Source organism: Sinocyclocheilus anshuiensis, unplaced genomic scaffold (assembly GCF_001515605.1).
Source record: "Sinocyclocheilus anshuiensis isolate Anshui unplaced genomic scaffold, SAMN03320099.WGS_v1.1 scaffold1092, whole genome shotgun sequence".
In the NCBI taxonomy this organism is placed as follows: Eukaryota; Metazoa; Chordata; class Actinopteri; order Cypriniformes; family Cyprinidae; genus Sinocyclocheilus; species Sinocyclocheilus anshuiensis.
Window position 1 is genome coordinate 258,594 of NW_015551061.1, and position 7,539 is coordinate 266,132.

Here is a 7,539-nt window from a genome sequence, read left to right on the forward strand (position 1 = left end):
AGGAACACATCCCTGTCTTAGTTTTTGGATGACTTTGGAGTCGTTAGGCCCAAACTCAAGACAGGCAGGACTTACCGAGAGAGACTGCAAGTCACCTATTTGTTTAACCGATGCTAAAGCCAGTAGCAGAGCGTTTTTTAACGACAGTGTTTTAAAGTCTGCAGACTGTAGTGGCTCAAAGGGGGAGCCCTTGAGGGCTCTCAGGACCATGGGCAGGTCCCACGCAGAAAACGTGGGGGACCGGGGCAGATTGAGCCTCCTGGATCCTCTCAGGAAACAGACAACTAAGTTGTTCCGGCCCACAGACTGTCCAGCTATAGGAGCATGGAAAGCTGCTATAGCTGCCACATAGACCTTGAGCGTGGAAGGGGAGCGGCCCTTGTCCAACAGCTCTTGTAGGTAGGACTACATCACTGATATGTCACATGAAACTGGGTCTTCACCACGGGTTGTGCACCAGGCAGAAAAGACCGACCACTTAAGGTCATAGAGGCGTCTCGAAAATGGGGTTCTAGCCTGTGAGATAGTATCCAAGACGCTCTCAGGGAGATCTACTGATTCCCATCGAGAGTCCAGAGGTGCAGAGCCCACAGCTCGGGCTGGGGGTGCCAAATCGTCCTGTTCGCCTGAGAGAGGAGGTCCTGCCTCAGGGAAATGGGCCACGGGGCTGCTGTTAGCAGCTGAGACAGCTCTGAAACCCAAAGCTGGTTCCTCCAGATCAGGGCCACCAGAAGGACCCTGTGTCTGTGTTCCCTGACTCGTCTGATTATCTGAGGGATCAGAACGATTGGGGGAAAAGCATACAGGAGGAGGTTGGGCCAATTGTGGGCCAACGCGTTCTTGCTCTTCGAAAAATAGGTTGGGCAATGAGAGTTGTCTTTTGAGGCAAAGAGGTCGACCTCTGCCCTGCCAAATATCTCCCAGATTCTCTGAACCGTTTTTGGGGTGGAGCATCCACTCGTCTGAGGGACGTTGCTCCGAGATAGCATGTCTGCTCCTCGGTTCAATATGCCGGGCATATGTGCTGCCCTCAATGAACGCAAGTTGAGATGTGCCCGCCCTGGTGATTTATATAGGACACCACTGTCATGCTGTCTGAGCGGACTAGCACGTGGTGTCCCTTCAGGTTCTCTGAGAGGATGATGCTCCGGGATAGCATGTCAGCTCCTTAGTTCAACCTGCCTGGCACATGCGTTGCTCTCAGCAAACGCAAGTTGAGCTGAGCCCATTCCAAGAGGCGCTTCGAGGAGAGCTCTCCCTGGCAATTTATATAGGACACCACCGTCATGCTGTTCGAATGGACTAGAACGTGGTGACCCTTTAGGTCTGGCAAGAAGGTTTGAAGGCCCCGACACACTGCCAGCATTTCCAGGCAGTTTATGTGTAGCCGACCTTCCTCTTTTGACCGCGGGCCGAAAGCCGGTTTGCCATCACACAGAGCTCCCCAACCCTTGTTGGATGCATCTGTCGAGACAACCTTCCTTCTGTGAATCAAACCCATAGTCATGCCCTGCTTGAGCCACTGTGGGTTTTTCCAAGGGGCCAGAGCTGTTACACAGGCCTGGCTCACCCTGACATGAATGCGTCCGTGACGCCACGCATGGGGCAGAATTTGAGGTTTCAGCCAGTACTGAAGGGGTCTCATGCGGAGCAGACCTAGCTGTAGTACCGGTGATGCAGAGGCCATGAGGCCCAGCATCTTTTGAAACAACTTGAGAGGGCGAGAGGCGATTTTGAAAGATGCCGCGAGCTGTTGTATGGCCAGTGCACATTCTGGCACGACTACTGCCCTCATGTGGGCTGAGTTGAAAACTGCTCCCAGGAATGAAGTTTGTTGGCTGGAAGACTGAGAGCGCTTGGCAAAATTGACCCTGAGTTCCAGGTGCTCTATGTGGCTGAGAAGGAGGGACCTGGCCCAGCATCTTTTGAAATGACTTGAGAGGGCGAGAGGCTGTTGTATGGCCAGTGCACGTTCTGGCGCCACTATCACCCTCATGTGGTTCAGTTCGTTGGCTGGGAGACAGAGAGCTCTTGGCAAAATTGACCCTGAGTCCCAGGTGCTCTTAGTGGCTGAGAAGGAGGGACCTGTGGGATATTAGCTCGGCCTCTGACTGGGCTAAGATCAGCCAGTCATCGAGGTAATTCAGAATTCGGACTCCTGTCTGCCTCAGAGCTAGGGACAGTCCGAAGGGCAAGACCGTGTACTGATATGCCACTCCCTCGAAGGCGAATCTCAAGAATCGTCTGTGATGGGGGGTTGCCTGGATGTGAAAATAAGCATCTTTCAGATCCAGAGAAAAGAACCAGTCCCCTGGGCATATGTGCGAGAGGATCTGCTTCAGGGTAGTCATTCTGAAAGGCCGTTTTATGAGGGCACGGTTCAGGTGTCTGAGATCGAGGATGGGCCGGAGGCCGCCATCCTTTTTGGGGACGAGGAAGTAATGGCTGTAGAAGCCTGACTCGCTCTGAGCTGGCAGAACCGTCTCTACGGCTCCTTTTGCCAGTAAATTCTTCACCTCGGATCACAAGACGTGAGCGTCCTTGCTCTGCACTGAGGTGGAGACCACGCCACAGAACTGTGGGGGTCTTTGAGTGAACTGGAGTGAGTAACCTCATTTTATAATCCCCAGAACCCAATCTGACACTCCGGGGATGGCCTGCCAGGCCTCGGCCCGTGTGGCGAGGGGTTGGATTAGTTCGGGTGGTGAGTCGCCATGCGGGGACTTGACACTCGTGATAACTGGAAAAGGAAATTTGCTCTCATTTTTAAAATGTTTGTTTTTTATTTTTCTCGCTATAACAGCGGCTGTTTGTGAGGGCGCTTTTGGAACGGGCCCCATATTCACAACAGTTCTAATAACAAACATACTGCCACTGGCTCACATCAGAGGGCGTTTTGGGGGTGGTCTGTCTCTGGCGAGACTTTGCCCCCTCCTCTTCCTGCCCAGCAGATCAGGACGACGCTTGAGGCGCAGGATCCAATGTCAGCCTAGGCCGGGGTTCTTGGTGCTTTGGAAATGGGTAGCGTCTGGCCAAGCGGGAGCGCTGTCGGGGCTCAGGCTTCTGAGTAGGCTGAGCGGGAGGCGGTGCAGGTTTCGCTGGCTGCTGTGCTGGTGCAGGTCTGGGGCGGCTGGTGGCCGTTGCAGAGCTGGAGCGCTTAGGCAGGAAGTGCCGCATTGCCTGGGACAACTTCTGTGCCGCTATAAAATGCTCTGCAAATCCCTCGACAGCGGGTCCAAACAGCCCCGTAGGGGAGACCGGAGAGTCGAGGAAGGGGACCTTGTCAGCCTCCTTAATCTCAGTGAGGTTTAGCCATAAGTGGCGTTCCAACACCGCTAAGCTGGCCATTGACCTCCCGATGGCCTGTGCTGTAGCCTTCGTAGCTCGCAAAGCCAGGTCTGTTGCACTGCGCAGCTCCTTGAAGGCTGCAGGGTCGGGTCCGGACTCGTCCATGACTTGGATGAGTTTGGCCTGAAAGACCTGGAGCACGGCCATGGAGTGCAGAGCTGAGGCCGCCTGCCCGGCTGAGGAGTACGCTCGTCCAGCGAGGGCAGACATCGTTCTGCAGGGCTTGGAGGGGTGAGCGACCTTCACTTTCCATCCAATGGTAGTGGCTGGGCAGAGGTGCGCAGCCACTGACTGATCAAGAGGAGGTAGTTTTTCATAACCTCGTTCCTCAGCACCATCCACTGAGGAGAGCGCAGCAGACGAGGATGTGCGAAGGCGAGCCGAGTAGGAAGCACGCCATGACTTTGTGAGCTCATCGTGGATGTCCGCGAAGAACGGGGAGGCTCGCTGATGAGGGGCCTTGCGGCGCCCCGGCAGGAACCATTCGTCCAGACGGCTACGAGAGGGCTCCTCCGGCTAAGTCCCAGCTCTTCGACCACTTTAGAGAGGACACGGAAAAGTTCGGCATCCATCCCTGGTTTGGCGTCGCTGGGATCGGTAGATGGCAGGGGTGCGGGGTCAGTAGTAGAGCCCGACAGCTCCTCCTCGTCCGACGCTATTAGAGACATGCTGTCATCTAATAGCTCGTCCTCCATTACACCGAACTAGATCATGTCGCTCGCAGAGAAACGGGGTGAACGGGAGAAACCCCTCTGCTTGGCGAGGGCGAGGCACGCGGGATCTGAGCACTCAGTAACCCCTGCCCTTGCTGTTTTTTCCTCACAGGTCCCAGGAGGAAGAAAATGGGAAGGCGCGTGGGGCGGAGTCGCTCTCTGAAAAGAAAGCGATCCGAGCGCGTAGAGGCGAGACTCATGTTCACGCAATGTGAACATTCCATCTCGGTCAGAGCGGCTTCTGCGTGGGGCTTGCCCAAACAGGAAACGCAATATGAGCAGCAATGACGGCGCGGCATTTGAAACAATGGCGCTGCTCTTTTAGAACGGAAATGTGCTTTGTGTCTGCGCAGAACGCTGAAAGCGGCTCGTAGAGCGGGCTGGAACAGCAGAGAGGCGCAGCGGAGAAAGCAGCTTCTGTCCACAGAGAGGTGTGTCAACGGCGAGCGCGTCAAGTCCCGTAGATCAATGAAGAGAAGATCGTTGTCGCTGAAGGAGAATTGATCTGAGATCCTATGATCCTATGATCCTAAGATGTCCTGTATAAATAACAACATTTTGCCTTTCCAGAGAAATAACCATGACCATATACCGTCAATAAGAATGGGACATTCTGTCAGTACTTGTCAGCTGTCATATGAGGGGACACATTCAGGTGAATACAGCATTTATAACAGAGATCCCTTATTTCTCAGAGCATTTATTGTTTTAAAAAAAAAAGTCAAATTACTGTATATATCAAAAGGACAAACTAACATTAGCAAAACAGTTCAGTAAACTGTACTATACATTACCAACAGAAATTGCATAATTGCATAATTCTCTGGATACTTATACTCACATTCAAGGTGTTAGTCTATCTGTGAAAAATATTAATTAAATATTTAAAGGATCATCAAAAGTCAAAATAAAAATAAAATGAAACCGAAAAGTACTCTAATAGGACAACATGAAAGATATTTATGAATAGATAGATAGATAGATGATAGATAGATTCTAAATCTAATTCTCTATACAGACGCTAAAGCGCCCTCTCATGCTACTGACGTGGTTAGTGATAAACTAATGTTTTATTATATCTTGATAATTTTACACGCCTAAAAACATGTATGAAATACTCATTACATAATTCTTTGCATTTAACTGTATCCAGGGCCGGTTCTAGGGGAGTGCTAGAGGGACCGAAATGAAAGCAAGAGCACCTCAGTTGAAGCTGTAAATAGGATACAGGCGAAACATTTTCCAAACGCTCCAGTTTGTATTTGTGTTTGAACTCTGGAGAGCTACAAAGGTTTCTATTTTTGACATGTTATTGTAGCATTGATCAATGTAGCCAATCACTGACATTTTTTGTTGATTTCTCGAACGCAATGGCCAAGCGTTTAAGTTAGAATCCACTCAAAATGCCACAGTTTTGTTCAGTGCTGCACGCTCTGGAGTCTCTCATTACAACAAACAAAGTGTAACATGATCTAAATAAGAGATTCTTTGTGCAGTGTACAGCTTTATTGATTATAACGGAACTTTGTGAGATCACAATAAACTGAAATGAGTGATTATAAGCGGAGCACTCTTTGTGCACTTTCTTGGCTACAATCCATTTGGAATTTAATTAAGTTTTGTTTTTCATGATGCTAAGAGGACCAGTGACAATTTACACGCTGCAAAGTTTCAGGAGTGACATCCACATATAAATGCGGCATTGCAATGAAAGTGATAACCATAACAATGGACAGGGCAAAAATATGTCTAAACAGACGTAGGCCACATTAAGGCTAGAGCACCCTCACTACTTTCAGACGTCTCAGTGATTTGATTCTGGAACAGGGCCTGCCTGTATCTGGAGAAGAAGGAGAAAATATATATTTACCATATTAAAGCCTCCTGTGTATAGCGCTCTAACACGATGTACTGTACGTGCTTTGAGCTCTCGCATTGAGCGATGCATGGTCCTCTCCAATATGGTGACCCAGATAGCACACACAATTATGACAAAATTATACCCTAATATATAATTTCATGACGATAAAGTTCCCAGGATTCTGCAATGTCTATTTTAAAATCATATTTTAAAGTAGGCCTAATTTATTAGGTCTCTGCATTGTTTCAAAGATGGCTCTAGTTCTCAACTGAACGTGCGGGAAAAGAATTACTTCTAATTTGACCAAATAAAACTTGTAAAATCGACATTTTTCTATAATAATTTGTGCCTTTTTAAAATGTTTATTAAAGGTGCAAAAAGTCACAAATAACAATCTGAAAAGTCAGTATTTTACTTTTTCGGGCAGCATTTTGTGTGTACAGTTATAATTTCAATTTTGATTTTCAACATAGCATTTAAAAATACAACAAGCGTTTTTTTTTCGTCATGGTTAAAAAAACGAAAAATGAATGGACCCGTACCAGGGAGAAACCTACAGCCTTATTAAATCAATGCACACTGAAAGTGAATGCGGAATTAAAAATAGCAACAAAAGAACAAAACACCTTTCTCAGGACAGTGAAATTAATGTTGCAGCTTAAGCCCAACATTATTCAATATGTACATCAACATGTACAATCAATGAACAAGGCGGAACCACTGTGGAGCAACCTGTAGCCCCTGGTCTCACTTCACACAACACAAAATCAAACAGCTGCTCTGCACAGATAGATCTGCTGTCTTTCACTGAACAGGATTTATAACAGAACCTGGACCTGCTGGAGTAATACCTCCAGTTCACTCCAATAAAACTACAACCATGACCTTAAAAGATCCACATACCAGAAAACATGTCATATTCACATTAGGAACTAATCACACATTCAAACTAAACACACACACACTAAAATATTCAACACACCAACACACAACAGATACAGCATGCAAGGCAGAATTCGGCAAATATTCCATCATTATAACAGGCCATACATATAGGGTTGGGTAGCGAACTCGGTACTTTTAAGGGTACCGACCGAATTGCGTCGGTACTACCTAGTACCGATTTACGTTAAATCAATCGGTGCCAAATTTCGGTACCTGAGAACGCATCTGGGTGCATATGCTACAGAGAGAGAAAGAGAGACCTTGTGACATGATGTCACCCCTGCAACTCGTTCAAACAACACGCAGGGCAAGCCGAAATGTTCTGAAGTGTGGTTACATTTCTACGGCCATATGATTTCTGCGAAAACGCGGACGGGATTGCAGAGTCCATTCATAAAAACTTAATTTACTCTATAGCGCGGAATGCCACGGAATTCGTCAATTTTGGACGAATAAATCAAAAGCGGCCACTGCCACTTAATTCGAATCGCGATATAAACTAGTGTCTGTGAATATTAAAATGCAAAAAGACGGTTTAAATATGAATCCTGCATGTTCCGCTTGCCTCTGTATGTATGAAAGGCGGAAACGCGGTTTTGTTTACTACACAAATACTAAAGCACGCGTGATGCTCGCGGTGATTTCCGGCCTCTGCTTTTCACTATATGACGG